At 38.9% G+C, this 16488-nt stretch overlaps 1 protein-coding gene and 2 pseudogenes across 3 annotated transcripts in view; all 3 read left to right on the forward strand.

Annotated features, from left to right (window-relative positions):
* Positions 1-16488, forward strand: part of LOC144636229 (uncharacterized) — a 117386-nt gene that overhangs the window by 81521 nt on the left and 19377 nt on the right. The window lies entirely within an intron of this gene.
* Positions 806-16488, forward strand: part of LOC144651217 (uncharacterized) — a 34222-nt pseudogene continuing 18539 nt past the window's right edge. The window contains exon 1 of the transcript XR_013570275.1: positions 806-1247. The product of XR_013570275.1 is annotated as an uncharacterized LOC144651217 (transcript). The remainder of the gene's footprint in view (positions 1248-16488) is intronic.
* On the forward strand, positions 3700-10787 carry LOC144650696 (uncharacterized; annotated as a pseudogene). The gene is made up of 2 exons (XR_013570176.1): positions 3700-7562; positions 10655-10787. The product of XR_013570176.1 is annotated as an uncharacterized LOC144650696 (transcript).

Raw genomic sequence — 16488 nt, forward strand, 5'->3', positions numbered from 1 at the left:
AACTCTAAATTTTAATGTTTTTTAATCTTATTTTTACATATTACGCATTCTACAATTTGATCTCCTTTACCATCGTTTTTGATTATGCTAAATTGATTTTTTTTTATTTTATTAATTTTTCGGAGACGTTTCAGAGCACGAGCAAGGGGATAGAGGGGTAAGACGAAGATTTTTAGATGTCCAGTGGGCTCATGTTGCCATGACAACGCTGCTCAGCAAACACAAATTAGATTTTGATTGGCTAAGAGCCACACTTCTTAGGTTTGATTGCTCAAGAACAGAACAGAAAGTCGTGCAAAGCATGTCAAAGATCATCAAGTAATTCATCCTAATACCCTGGGTACCAGAGGTTTTTTGTCGCGCGCTCGTTTAGAGATTATGAATCGAATTGTCATTTATTTGACAGTTAATTTTGTTTACATTTTTCAATTTTAACTCTAACGACATATTTAGAGAGGCCTGAAGGGAAAAAATGGGAAATGAGATTTGGGCAAATTCTCTTTGGGAAAAGGGGGTTTGGGACACTGGGACTGGGAATCACAAACAAAAAACAATAATGCTGTACAGGGACTGGGATTTTAATAAGGAAAACATAAGATGGGAAATGGGATTTGGGAAAACTTTGGACGGGGAAATGGGATTTTGCACCCACGCGCCCCCCCCCCCCCCCCCCATCCCCTCTTTCAGGGCCCTCTTAGTTAATAAGGAGTAAAATGAAGCGCTCACTTGTGTCACAGGTTCCTTGGGAGATAAAGGAGGGAAAGGGCAACATGGGGGGAGGGTGCAGGGATGAGAAGAAGGGGAAGGTGTGATGTGAAATATAGGGAGGCAAATCTTGAATACATAATATTCTCATGAACTCATTCCGCGCCAGGAGTCCGCGCTAGCTCGTTTCTTTTTCGCTCAGAGTTCTAACTCTACTTTTTGAACGACCAAGGATGTCTGCCAACCGGGTGTGCCGTCCGTTGGCCGGGTTTCCACAAAACAATGATTTTGAATTCCGTAGAACTGAGCCATTGGGAATTTCAATGTACATTGACTCAATTCTCTCATTAAAGCAAGGGAGTTAAATGGCTCACTTACGACATGCATAGACGTCACGCAATTCATTATAAAAACTCTAAATTTCTCAGAAATGTCACCGCAGTTTGGTGTATGTATGCGTGACGTAATATGATAATCGGTGTTTTCTCGGAATCTTGAGTGATCCGTAGTTTCACTTTCCAAAGCGAACCTCAATCGACGTGGTAAGTACAACGAACCTTGGTTTTTAGCCTCAGTTTTACCCAGTTTAGAATATATAGTTCGACTTATCTGATAGCTAACTGAAAGATATTCACGAATACACAAAGCGATATTTAACAATCGCGGACACAAACATTTGCTTCAAGACAAAAAGCTGTTTGTTCTGTGATCTCGTCTGACATTACCGAGAAAGATGGAAGAATGAAATCGATCAAATCATGCAAAGTACATTACGAAGTGGACACAAATAGTAAATTCACGTTGTTTTGTGTTTTGTATAAGAATGAAGAATTACAGCAGACTGAACAAGAGCAGTTCTTCTCCTTTATTGCCTTGCTTGTTTTCACAGAAAGTCGGTCTCTATGACGGAAACTGTAATCTGAATTTGAAATAATAAGATCAAATGCAAATTGGAAATGATTTTGTTAAAATATTAGGACTATACCTTCTGTAATTACCAAAGAATGAACACAGCAAAGGACGTAATACACTTTAGTAGAACTATTTTTCTCTGGTAGTTTTAAGTATTTCAATTTCAATTTGTATTTTTGTTTGTCTGCCCGTTGTCTTGTCCCCCCGGGGGGGGGGGGGGGGGGGTACTCTCTATAATGGCCTATACGGGGAGGCTCCGCCCGAAAGGGGTACCTTTTTCAGGCTTCAGGTATATGAAAGGGTAGGGATTTCACAAGTTTAGGTATACGAAAGGGTATGGAAATCAGTCATTTAGGTTTTTGAAAGAGCCTTTTAATAAAAACATTTCGAGCAGATGCAATTTATGGCTGTATAATTTCAGTTTATGAAGCGCTACTTGTAAAATGAAAAGAAAACGTTGTGTTTTAAGTCTATGCCATGACTTTCAGGTATATGAAAGGGGTATCTTTTTTTATGAAAAGGTATACGAAAGGGGTACAATTTCTGGCAAAATGGTATATAAAAGGGTAAGGGGTAGGAGCTCGGGGCGGAGCCTCCCCGTACAAAAGTTTGTTGAGTACCCCCCCCCCCCCTCCCCGGGCTTGTTCCTCAGTGTAATTTCAAATTTTCGCTTTTGGTTTCACTTTTTGCCAGAAGATTTAGAAACCGAGCACGAAAAGTTTATATGTTATTTCTAATGGTAAGCTGTTCGTGACTGACAGCTCTGCAAATACAAGATGGCGCTCGAGTCAAGAAGGGCTAATATTTTTGAACTTCACGTCAATTTTCACGCTTTCTTGTTGAAATGGAACCTCTGCCTCAGCTGTGTGTAATTAATACAGGTAGGAATCTGTGAGGAAAATCTATTATGAATGCCGAGGAACGTTTGAAAAGCAGTTGCGAACAAATGCAGGACTAAACTGTCGCAATCGACAGTGAAACTGAAAGAAGAGGTCAAATGACTCAAATCTTGCTGTTCTTATACCTCCGGTACGTATATAATTTTCACACAGCAATTAAAAATAAAACTGCAAAAAAAAAAGAAATTTAACTTGACTCGAAGTTGACTCGTGACTCGAAGTTGACTCGGGCTCGAACTTGACTCGTGCTACGATCAAACTCAGAATGAATGAGATATTATGTACACAAAAATAGTTATTTATAATATAATATAGTCCAAGAATGTTAGCAGTGCCAGTCTAGGGGAGCAGCCAGCAGAACAGGAGGTTTAGCGGGAAGCCGCCACTTTTTGATGACAAAAAGGAAGCCTATCTGCATGGCGGTTATTCTCTCTTGAAAAGACGAAAACAGTGAAAGGGCAGATTTGGAATGCTATCTTTTTTTAGTGTTCTTGAGACAAACATTCGGATAACATGGGAGAGCATTCTAGGTTTACTACTATTGCGATTTACAAATTTAGATTCGCGATACTACTGTTGATTTTTTACACTTTTGAGAGCAGTAAAATCCCTTCTTTAATGCCGTTGTTTAACATAAAGTCTTCAAAAGTATTCTAGACCTATTAATTTGATCCCTTACTTGCCAGCAAACTCAGTCTTTATAGTAACATATAAGAGGAGGTTAGGTTCAAACCAGTCAACCCTCCAAGTTGCGATCATTTTGGAAATGGCGATTAAATTTTAGAACAAGTCGCTATCCAGGCGACTACAAGCCAGAGGACTGCTCCGCGGCTTGAGCAAACGATCATTCGAAGTAAAAACGTTAACTGTTTCGTTTCCGTAATTGAGTTTTTCGAAACATTTCGCAGACAGCAATATTTTGGTGACCAAAATTTTCTATTTTCTTTTAGCAAGACTTTAAATGACCACTAAGTTAAAAAGTTAACTTTGGAGGTATAAAGAATGTTAGACACAAATTGCCGGCGATGACCAAAATACGGATTTCCACTATCAAAACTAGAATATACAAGAAGATACCTAGAGATGAGAGACTTGTGGGAGTTGTCTGTTGGTGACGAGTTCCACTATAATAATATTATACCATTTTCTAATTAAAACATCTTTTTATTTTGAATAGGACGCCATGAATGACATAGCATAGGTTATCCAAGCCATTTTTATCGGCTTACTTGTTGCCGCTTTTCTTCTCAACACTGGTCGTGCTCTCAGAAAAGCCATTGAGATGTGCAAAGAATGTTTGAATTTCCTAAATACTAGAGCACCAGGGAAAAAAATGCAATTTGGCAAACTGTTTTACCCCGCGATCTACAATAAAATGTTTAGAGCATATTGCGTTATTCCTGACTACACAAATGCAATAAAATACGGCAGGAAACTTCTTGTCAGTTGCAATGGGTGTGGTGAAACGGTCAAAGAACGGAACATTGCCATCAAACTTGCCATAATATACGAACGGCGGTGTGAATATGCAGAGGCAAGAGAACTTTATGAGAGAGCGATCAATATCACGAAAGACACTGGTGACAAAAAAGGAGAAGCATACGCTTACGGAGGATTCGGAACTATGTCTTTTCGTCTTAGCCAACATGTGAAAACTAAAGAATATCTGGGGAAAGCACATGCTACCGCAATTGATATTGGCGACAAAGCAGGAGAAGCAAACTGTTACGGAAATCTTGGAACTGTGTTTGAATCTCTTGGTGAAAATGACAAAGCGAAAGAGTACCACGAGAAAGCACTTGCTATCACAATTGAAATTGGTGACAGAGAAGGAGAAGCAAATTGTTACCGAAACCTTGGAATTCTATTTAAATCTCTTAGTGAAAATGACAAAGCTAAAGAGTACCACGAGAAAGCACTTGCTATCACAATTGAAATTGGTGACAGAGAAGGAGAAGCAAATTGTTACGGAAACCTGGGAATTCTATTTAAATCTCTTAGTGAATATGGCAAAGCTAAAGAATTTTTTGAGAAATCACTTGCCATCAAAATGAAAAATGGAGCGGACAGAGAAGGAGAAGCACTAATCCACGGAATCCTAGGAACTGTCCTTCTATCACTTGGTGAATATGACAAAGCTAAAGAATATCTTGAGAAAGCACTTACAATCAGAATTGAAATTGGCGACAAAGCAGGAGAAGCAGAATATTACGGAAACCTAGGAGTTGTGTTTCAATCTCTCGGTGAATATGACAAAGCTAAAGCATATCTTGAGAAAGCGCTTGCAATCAATATTGAAATTCATAACAGAGCAGGAGAAGCAGCAGATTACGGAAACCTGGGAACTGTGTTTCAATCTCTTGGTGAATACGACAAAGCTAAAGAATATCATGAAAAAGCACTTGAGATCAGAATTCAAATTGGTGACAAGAGAGGAGAAGCAACAGATTACGGAAACCTAGGAGTTGTGTTTCAATCTCTCGGTGAATATGACAAAGCAAAAGCATATCTTGAGAAAGCGCTTGCAATCAATATTGAAATTCATAACAGAGCAGGAGAAGCAGCAGATTACGGAAACTTAGGAACTGTGTTTCAATCTCTTTGTGAATATGACAAAGCTGAAGCATATCTTGAGAAAGCACTTGCAATCAATATTGAAATTGGGCACAGAGAAGGAGAAGCAGCAAATTACGGAAACCTAGGAACTGTGTTCCAACTTCTTGGTGAATACGACAAAGCTAAAGAATATCATGAAAAAGCACTTGAGATCAGAATTCAAATTGGTGACAAGAGAGGAGAAGCAGCATATTACGGAAACTTAGGAACTGTGTTTTACTCTCTTTGTGAATATGACAAAGCTAAAGCATATCTTGAGAAAGCACTTGCGATCAGAATTGAAATTGGTGACAGAGCAGGTGAAGCAGCAAATAGTGGAAACCTAGGAACTGTGTTTCAATCTCTTGGTGAATATGATAAAGCTAGAGAATATCAAGAGGAAGCCCTTGGCATCGAACTCGAAAATGGCGACAGAGCAGGAGAATCTTCCTCTTACGGAAACCTAGGAAATGTGTTTCAATCTCTTGGTGAGTATGACAGAGCAAAGGAACATTACGAGAAAGAACTTGCAATCAGCAGTGAAATTGGTAACAGAAGGGAAGAAGGAGACGCTTACAGAAACTTAGGAGGTGTGTTTCAATCATTTCGTGATTATGAAAAAGCCAAAGAATATCTTGAGAAAGCACTTGCAATCAAAAAAGAAATTGGTGACAGTGCAGGAGTAGGATCATGTTACAGGAACTTAGGAAACGTGTTAAATGATCTTGGAGAATATGAAAAAGCTACGGAATGTTACAAGAAATCGCTTACCATCACAATGGAAATTGGCGACAGAGATGGAGAAGCAGCAAATTATAACAACTTAGGAACATTGTTCCATTCCCTTGGTGAACATGTCAGGGCAGAGGGTTATCTGGACAAGGCACTTTCAATAAGTCAAGATATTGGAAACGCTGGCAAAGAAATTGATTGTTGTTGTAAACTCACGTTGGTGAAGTTATCCCAAGAAAAGATCCAGGAAGCGTTTCACTATCTGCTGTTGAGTATGGAAAAAAGCGAAGATTTGCGCGGTTTTCTGAGAGGCAATGATCAATTTAAGATAGCATTTTCAGACAAGTACGATTTTCCCTACCGGAATCTTAGTGCATTTTTTTGTTTTTCTGGGAATGCTAACAATGCACTTTATGTTCTAGAGCTGGCACGGGCCAGAGCCCTAGCAGACTTGATGGCGACTCAGTACTCCGTTGAAATGCATATCTCAGCCAATCCGCAATCGTGGATTGGTATTGAGAATATTATGCAGAAAGAAAGCAACTGTGCTTGTCTCTACATTTCTTATCATGATCAACATGTGTTTTTGTGGATTCTGAAGACAAGCGGAGTCATTCACTTTCGAAGAATAACAGTAAATGAGAACACTATTGGTGCCAGACTAGTTTCCATTTTGCATGAATTTTTGGCCAAAAGCTTTCGCAGTTTTAAATTAGGAAGTTTATCCGAGCAGGACTGTGAAGATCGATCTTTAAACGGCATTGAATCGAAACCAGATGTTTCTCAGGAAGAGATACTCGCAGATTTGCGCCTTGTAGAAGAGAGAGGTGATGATGACGGAAATCAAGATCCTGAACCGAGTCTTCCTTTGTTATACAAAATGATCATCGCTCCTGTGGCTGAATTACTTGATGAGCATGAAATCATCCTTGTTCCTGATCGCTCTTTGTACCAGGTTCCATTTGCAGCATTAACTGATGAAGGCGGGAAGTATTTATCAGAGACTTTCAGGATCCGCATCGTTCCTTCATTGTCAACTCTCAAGCTCATTCAGGACAGTCCAGCAAACTATCACAGTCAGACTGGTGCACTGATAGTGGGTGATCCTGTGGTTGGCCGTGTGCGTTACAATAGTCGTCGTAAAACCTTCTTACCATTGCCTTGTGCAAGAAAGGAAGCAGAGATGATTCGGGAACTGCTGGGCGAACAGCCTTTGTTAGGACAGTGCGCAACCAAGCAGGCGGTGCTTGAAAGGTTAAATTCAGCGAGTCTGATACATTTTGCTGCACACGGTAATGCTGAAAGAGGAGAAATTGCCCTTTCCCCTCTACGCTCTACTAAAAAGATTCCACGTGAAGAAGACTACCTCTTGACAATGTCGGACATTTCACAAGTTCGACTGCGAGCTAAGCTGGTGGTACTTAGCTGTTGTCACAGTGGACGTGGACGGATTCGAGCGGAGGGAGTGGTTGGAATCGCTCGGGCGTTCTTAGGATCCGGTGCACGTTCAGTACTGGTGGCACTGTGGGCCTTAGATGATCTAGCAACAGAGCAGTTCATGAGACGTTTCTACGAGCACCTTGTTCTCGGGGAAAGTGCCTGTGAATCTCTTCACGAGACCATGAAGTGGATGAGAGGTAACGGCTTTACCAAGGTTTCCGAGTGGGCACCGTTCATGCTGATTGGTGATAACGTGACATTTGACATTGAAAAATTAAAGTAAGTATAACAGAAAGAACATCTTATGTTAGCGTGTTTAACAAAAGTTGATGTGCTGTGCAAGCTGGATTAAAAAAAAAACTATTATTTCGTTTAATGAAACATGGTAAGGGTGCAGTTGTAACAGTTTGTTTTTTGTCTACTTAATTGTAGCCCTTTCTTTTCCACTGATATACTTGAGAAGAAAGGGCTCTGCAAGAATCGTGTAAAATCTTTGTTGAGCATGCGCGAGGTTTACGCGATGCTTGCGCGTTTCAGTCGGGGGAACAAGTGCCAGTTGATGGCGACATCACTTCTCCGAGAAGTGACTGAGCCCGCGGTTTTCGGCCCAGAAGTTGCTTAGCAACATGACGTATTTGCACGCGCGATTGCTTTCGGAGTACTCGTTAGCACTCGCGCAAGGTTTTGATTGGGTGAAATAGTTCGGAAATTCTTCGAGTGCTTCAACGAAGATTTGCCAAAACTGGCACTTATTCCCCCGATTGGTTTAGCTTGCGCGAGGAACACTTAATCCTAGCATGCGCGCGCGGAATGGCGTGTCGGATCGTACACGACAGTGTGAACAAAGTGTTTGTTTTACAAGTTCTTTTCTTCAAAAAGCGTCTGAGTTCCTTCAGTAAAAACACGTCAAGCACCGCTTGAGGTCTTATTAGTGACTTTATGGTAGAGATGTGCGATTTAAATTCTTCTTGGTTTGCGAAAAAAACGAGATCTTAAATGATCTACAAGCTGCACGCGCGCAAAAACTGTAGCAGATGGCGAGAGCAATCGCCAGCTCTAGCGATTTGATAGTACAATATTTTACTTTGGCGCATGCGCATAAGCCAAAATTTGGACTTGCTGAATCGTTCCGATTTTTTTCCTTGCTCCTTTAATAATAATAATAATAATAATAAATATATTTTTATAGCGCCTATCCAGGCCTGCTCTAGGCGCTTTACAAATGTTTAAAAAAATATATATATATATATAATAAAATCAATAAAAATTTTGTTAAAATTAGCTGAATAAATCTTAAAATTAAAAATTTGCATTAAAAGTAATAAAAAGTAAAAATCGCTAAGAGTAATAAGTTTTAAAAAGAAACGTTTTGAGTTTTGATTTAAAAGAACTTAAATTGTCACACGAGCGGATAAAAACAGGCAAACTGTTCCAAAGTTCAGGCGAGGAAACAGAAAAAGCTCGAGACCCATTTCCTTTTCGTTTTTCTCTGCTTTCTTATTCTCTCTATCTTTTACTCTGTGCACCCCTTCTACTGGCCTTAAAGTTTTGATCTGAATCAATGGAAAACCCTGGAAAGGAGATCATGATCAAGTACGGGTATTTTGGCCTGCTTTAGCACCAATTTTACACCAAAAACTGATCACGTTTTTTTCGATTAGCTCTGTCGGAATGCAGTCAATAGGGACTTTAAGATACCTGGACGGCTGACAACGAGGACGGCTGACCGGAAGTAATTTTTCGCGTGTAGCGTATATTGCGCATGCCCGCTTCACGCACATTGCCGTCCAGCTCCGTCCAGCTGTTGTCGAGGACGTGAGAAGTAGAGTTTTGCCGTCCACCAGTGAACGGGAGTGCTTTTTGTATGATTTCGTTTAAAAGTCTTATTTTTTTTTAATTCTGTTACTTTGTTAGGTGGTCCTTTATGTTATTCTTGGTTTGGTACTGATAAAAAGTTAAGAAGTTAAGTTTTATTTGCGGTTGCGAATATATTTGCTGTGCTTTGCATAAACGCTGATGGCGAAGCCACGTGCGTGAAATTATGAACTTTCTTGCTTGTGTTTTTACAAAAATTTCACTTGGAATTTGTACCCTGTGAATGAAAATAGTGCTTCCTGGTCCCAGACTTTGGGCTAGAAGCGCCAAATGTTTTTCTTCGCATGTTTTGGGCTAAGGAATTTTTGATCAACTAACGAAGCCGTCCTCCGTTCACACACGCCGGCTCTTAACGTTGGAAGTTCCCGCCAAGAACGTCGACATCGGCCCAGTCCTCCTCGCGAAATTCTACCGTCCTCGCACTGTCCTCGAGGTCAGCCGTCCAGGTATCTTAAAGTCCCTAATATTGAAGATGGACAGTCCTGTGGTAAGATCTATTCAAGCTCTATAAGATGCAAATCACAAAAATCTGCTGACGTGTAAATTGGTGACGTCATAAGTGGCAGAATGGCCATTCCACCAAATCCCGGAATAATAAGCGCTTAGCATGTTAAGGCTTAAGAGACTATTGTTCTTGGTTTGCTTTAAAACAGCCTTTTACAAATTGAGAGAATTTTTTAAACACTTGCATCATACAAGTAAAACATTATATTGAAGCAAAACCAAAAAAATAAAATACTAAGGCTGATTACAGGAGTAGTAAATGAAACTAGTTTCCGCGAATAAGAAGATCATACCTCGCCAATTGCAAAGTTGTAAAAAAAAAACAGGAGGACAGCACAAAAATGCTCCTAACCACACAAATTCACTTGATTCTAACAGCAACGGGTCAACAGTCACCCTGCGAGCAGAGCCTTTTTTTAACTACCCTGCGGTTGAGATTTGGGAAGTAGAAAGAGGCTCTGCATAAATCGTGTCATTTCTTTGAAGTCGCCGCAGCCCCAAAGTTTGGGCTGGTCAGCCCGGATTATACCGGTTTTTGCTGCGCGGGCATTAATTTTTTGGAAAAACTGATGATCAAGACGGAGCCCACAGTACGCATTTTTACATGGAAATTTCATCAAAATCTTCCTGCATTGTCAGAAAGTGCATTTTTAGCAAATTTAGAGAAATTTTGGACCGTAGATTAACGGTTAAAAAAATGCATTTTTGGGAATAATTTCAGCATATTAAGGGTTAAGACAACCAAAAACAATGGTCTCTTAAAGCACAGTCTAGCTCGACTGCCCTTCTTTTATGACTGTTGAATGTTTGCGCTGGAAGTGGAGTTAAAAAGTGAAGAAGGGTGGTTGGGGACCTTGAAACAGGCGACTATTGACATATAGTGAAATGGTGACTGAGATGTAATGCACTGCCTTGATCCACTTCCCAGAAAGCCAGAACTGGCTTACAAGTGAAATGAGTCATAACTAAGTTTATCTTTTTCTTTTTTTTAGGAAAGCAAAAGAGCTGGAGCGAGACCCTGCATAAAGCAAGTAACAAGATGAGGAACTACGTACAACTGTAAAATAGCAAAGCCTTTGTTAATAGAACAATAGGCTATTTCCTGGTTGCCGTTTGTCTCTGTTTCAAAACAAATATTGGTTTCATACGAAACGACTTTCATTTACATAAAAATGAACATTCAAGTGAAACTGACAAATCTATAACGTTCATTTAATTAAAATCCAACTCATTTCAATTTGAAAACTTCAATGATAACTCGTTTTGAAACTGGGCAAACTAAGACAACCCGGAAAAGAGTCATTGTGTGTCATTTTTTTTCAAATGTTATAGATATACTTTTCAATTTGTAGTGAAGGCAAAATATGTAGTTTCCAGTGTACATAGATTATATCAGTATGGTTATAGAAAATAAAAACTGGAGCAAAATTTACGTTTACGCAACCTTTCGATGATTTAAACATAAGTCAATAGTGTCGTTGCGTGCTGAATTAGACTTGGAAGTTATAATGACACCTCACAGTAATGATCATTATAATTTCCGATATTTATATTTTCATTTACAGTACTCAATGCTCTTCGAAATGTGCTCCATTAAAGTTAATTTAATTTTTTTTGTCAAATGTATAAAGGAACGAGACGTTTCATATATAGCCTTTGAGCGCGGGCCAAACCGTTAAATTGTTTGCAAGAGTTTTGTTACGTGTAACCAAGTTCATAAAACACACATTCCGCTGTGGGACTCTACTGGTCATTTATAAAACAAACTGACCCTTTGTACAAGTAGCAAAATAGAGTTTGAATTGAGTAGAGTGGGATCAGAAATTATTTGTAACTTAGTAGATGGAATTTTATTACACATAATGAACAGTTTATTCTTCTTCAGGCAATAACTGGTTTACTGTGCTCTTAACTTTTGAAGTAATCTGCCAGATGTAACTGGTTTTCTTTAATAAAAGTGTTTTCGTTTTCAAGGAATATTTTTTATTTCTTTTTACATGTTACGCATTCAACACTTCGATCTTCTTCACCAGTCCCTCTCCGATTGTTTGAAAGTCAGACAAGATGGCGGATATGTTTGAGATGACCCAGCTCTGGACCTGTTTAGACTGAAAACAAAAAAAATAATAAATAAAAACAAAAAAATAGTTATTGCCAGCACCTAAATAGTCGCTCAACTATAAACAATGATACACAAAAGCATTTCAGATCACTGGTGCAATATTAAGTTCTGATTTTATTCTCTGAGAACACAGATATTACTGTAGCTTAGTGACCAACCTTTTCACTCGTTTGAGGAGGACTGGATACGGGCATTTTGTACTCCGCGTGTAGCATTTGATAAACGAAAACACATCAAAAATTACACTCTGAAAAAAGAAGGAACAAGGATTACAAACAGTAGCGAAATGGTTACAGAATGGTTCAAGAATATAGCCCATCGAGTTAAGTTCACGGCTAAATAAATAAATAACTTTATTTTTCAATTCCCAGTTTACAAACCTATTATCTATGACTTCCATTAGAGCGGTTTATATTTGAGTGTGGAAAGTAATTCACATTTGCTTTGGTTCTGCTTTTCTTTGTTTAGTGATTGGTTTAAAAAACTTGCGCCACTTGTATTTGCTTTGAGTTTTGATTGGTTCACTCGGCTGGATTATCTGCGCCCTTTGTGATTACTATGGTTCTGGTTTTAAGGCACTCAGTCGAAAATCGCTCTAATTGCAGAATTGTGTTTTACAGTGATGTTCTTCCCATACCATAGCACCTTGAAAAGTTCTAAACTTCTTTTCGGCATCTCTGCGGCCCCTGTATGTTTGATCAACGATAATCAAAGACGTTTGATGTGGGAAGGGATAGATAGCGATAGAGTTAACTCGAAACTTATCAGAGATATTCAGCTAGATCGTGTTGCCATGTCAATGCTGAGCCACATCTTGATTTGCGTCTCTGAAATTATACTAAATAACCTGATTGAATCACTACTGTAATTATAAATAGAAATTGATTATGACGCCAATGTCAATATTTTTAATATCGCTTTAATAAACTTGCAAAGTTCTTATAAACTATAGCTCTAGAGCGCAAAAACAAGCACGGTGACCCCCTCTTTTCATTTTATTTATTTGATGTGCTATTTGTAATAAACAACTGTGCAAAGTTTTAAAAGATTTTGATTACAAATTCTTTTTCAATGGGATCACCTTAACGTTAACCTATTTCTGGAGTATGGCCTCCTTGATTGGGCGACGCACGTTTTTTTTTTCGTAGAGCGCACACGCCCGCAAACCGTGCCGTTAGTCATGATGACCTCAAAAAGTCAAATGCATGGTTTTCCTATTTCTGTAGATTTTCTATGATTATGTGGCTTCGCTCTGCGGCCTTTCGGGCCGCCTGGAGCTCTGCTAATATAAAGTCTTTTGTGGTGTGGCCGACAAATAGCAACCCAAACAGTAAACTTTTAGCTTGAAAATAAGAAAACCATTTAACCTCCAATGACTTCACGTCGTTAGCGTCCCAAGTTGCATGTGTAAATTGATGGTGGGCCAAAATTCTTTTCACGAATAGACGATATAACAAGTAGAAGATTTAGGTGTGGACATTTTTTAAAATATTAAAAAAAAATTCATATGCATTTTTTTACCTTTTCATCGAATTGTAAAATTAATCCCTCGTAAAAATAGAGAAAAATCCCACATTCACGACAAACACAAAACTACTCATTTCCGCACACGAACGCCAAACAAAAGGCGGCAGAAGTCGCCTGGTATAATTGATGCGCATAATTAATTATTATAACAGAGTTCATCATGAACAAAATAAAAGAACTTAAGGACGGTTTTTAACATGCCATATTTTGGATACCAGACCTTAAGTGGATTAGCTTTTTGCACAGGTTATTTCCATTGAAGAGTACTTCAAGGGTTTCAAATCACGGGCATATCTGACATGGGCGGTCCGAGTCTCCGAAAATGGGATTTCAAGCGTTTTGAGAAGCAATTGGGAGTTTTGTGGTACATGTAACCAGTTGAAAAATAAATTCTCAATCATCCATTGTGTTTTGGAAAATGAAAAACTGACACTTCCTTGTAGGATCTAGCTAGAGAATTTCATTTTCCCGGAGCAACGAATCACGGGTTTTTGGTCTTTTTACTTTCCAAAGCGAATAGTATAAATTGAACTTAACAGTTTAGTTGAGCAGTTTAGCAGCAGTGCAGCTTATTCTATGCAAGGAATACGAGCAAGTCAGCTTTTAACTTTCGTTTCAACGTCGACGTGGTAAGTGTAACTTACCTTGTATTGTATGCATTATTTTACCATTTAACGAAACATAACTATTATAAAACTAGTTGTATAGAGAGACGTTTGGTGAAAATAGTTTATATACATGCATGTGTGACGATGTGAATGCGTACAGTCAAATCTACATTTAGTTAATTCTCTGGTCAATGATAACACATGATTTGGTTGGTACTTGCACATTACCGAGTTCTAAGTTGAGGATTAAAATGAAACTGAGCAAAACAAATCAACAGTTCTGTTTGGATGGTTTATTTTTGGTCCACAGAGAATTGAACTTGTCTTAAGGAGTAGCGTTAAATATTGCAGGAAGTTGCGTTTTGTTGTTTGAGAACTTGACAGTTATTTCTTGGAAATTTTCCGCAACGGGGAAAAATATCAAAGTGAATTATACTTTAGGATACAGGGCTCCTCGCCTCCCAAAGACAACATGTCAATTATCATAACTGCTATACATACACTCTTTGTAATTTAACTCGGGAGAATTAGGATTTTGATCAATATATTTTTTCTTAATTATGATAACTTCCTTCATTTGCGCATGGCGTTCTGACTGAATTGTTGTATAGTGGGGACGGAGAAGTTAGGATTCCTTGTATATTCGATGAAATAACATAATCATCGCCTACAAGACGCTACACAGTTGTTGCCAATTTTAACAAATTTTCCTTGTATACTCAACTGAAATATCGTTATTAAAACTTAGAATAACAGGAGTCGTTTGCCACTCGGTCGAGGAGAGAAGATAAAGAAATCGGAGAAATCAGTGTTTGGCGAAAAGGCTGTTAAAACAGCCTTTTAGCCTTTTATTCTTCCTAGTATGCTGGTAGATCTGTTTACTATGAAGTATGAAACTTCCTAATACGCCGTGCCGTTATCACAGAATATTAGAAACTTGAAATGTTGTCTTAAAAACTAAATCTGATGTAAATCCTGATGATTTTGTTAAAACAAACTAATTGGACTTTTAATCTCCAATAAAACACTTTCTTCTATAGAGCGCTTTTCGATTAAGTGTTCTAATACCAAAATTAAAGTAATCACTCTTTGCAAATCACAAAGGACAATGAGAATCTTGTAAGTAAATCAAAATTCGAACGTCCCGAAGCAGATTCGTGTAATTAAAACGTTTGTAATTTCTTAGCATATTACGTAATGAAAAACCAAAGCAAATGCGAATTATTAATTTCGACATAACTCGAGTAGCAGTTCCTCTCCCTTCTTGAAAAATATTAATTTCGCTATGGTGACCTAACAAAAGCGTTGAGTGCAAATCAATTCCGGCTTGTTAGTTAAATAGTTAATAAGATATTCCAGGAATATTTGAATAAGAACATAGTCCAAGAATAGTAACAATACCAGTCACAGATCTAGTGGAGTGGCCTGCATAACAAAGGAGCTTAGCTTCTTTCTCCCTCGCTATCTGTCTCGTCCCCAGTCGTATTTTCTGTCCCTCATGACTCCAGGGAGACTGGGTGAGAGACGACTGGGGACGAGTCAGGTCCCGCTGTACTCCCTCTTCCGCCTTCCGCCTCTAAGGGCCTGTTTACATGGAGGGAGGGTGCCCCGGCTAACCGAGTTACCCGGCTAGAAGGGATAAAACCTAGCCCGCCTTTACATGCAGAATTCACAGCCCTTCTACCCGAGATGAGACAGCGTCATTGAAGCGTGTCACGGCGTGGGAAAACAATGTAGCTCCAAATGATTGAAGAAAAATATGACTTTACTGAATAATCAAGGCTTTTCGTCTTCAAACCTATTTTAATTTGATGTGCAAGTTCTCAGAAATTTACTGTGTTCATTTTTAGCTATTTTTGGCAAAATTCAATCGAAATTTAACAGTATTTGGCCGCCAAATTGAAATTAAATTTGTTGTATCGTGAATTAGGATAATCATTCCCACGAAATTTCGAATTTGCTCAAAGAAATATTTCCAGCCGACTGATAACACTAATTTTGATCAAATAGCACTGTTTGGGTCCGGAATTTATACATTTTATGCCATTAACTTCAAATTTAGTTTAAAAACACGCGCGAAAACTTATCCCGGCAAGCCGGGATAGCCCGGGCATAACCGTTTACATGGCAAAAAGCTATCCCGCCTAGAAGGGTGCCCCAGGTAAGTAGACCGAGTGCCCCGGCAAGGCGGGTTACTCTTCTAGCATGTAAAGGCTTCAATACGGTTTCTTAAGAAACGTATGAAAAGTTGGCTCGCCCAGGGTAGCTCGGTTAGCCGGGGCACCCGCCTTCCATATAAACAGGCCCTAAACCGCCTGTCTAGAGGACGTTCGGTTGGAAGAGTAACCAGTTAGTTACTATCAAAACTATTGACGATACAAGAAGATACCTTGCGATGAGAGACTTCTGTCTATTGTGTGAATCGTCTATTGGTGTAGAGTTCCATTATTTTTGCCGTAGAAGTGTTATTCTATAAGGCATAAGTTATTTTCATTTAACTTGTAAGCCGCTATTTTTGTAACATTTGGCTATTTTTAGGGGCTATGTCACGCAATTTTAGGTTATTATA

The sequence above is a fragment of the Oculina patagonica genome, chromosome 1 (assembly GCF_052425735.1).
Source record: "Oculina patagonica isolate OP01 chromosome 1, crgOcupat, whole genome shotgun sequence".
Classification (NCBI taxonomy): Eukaryota; Metazoa; Cnidaria; class Anthozoa; order Scleractinia; family Oculinidae; genus Oculina; species Oculina patagonica.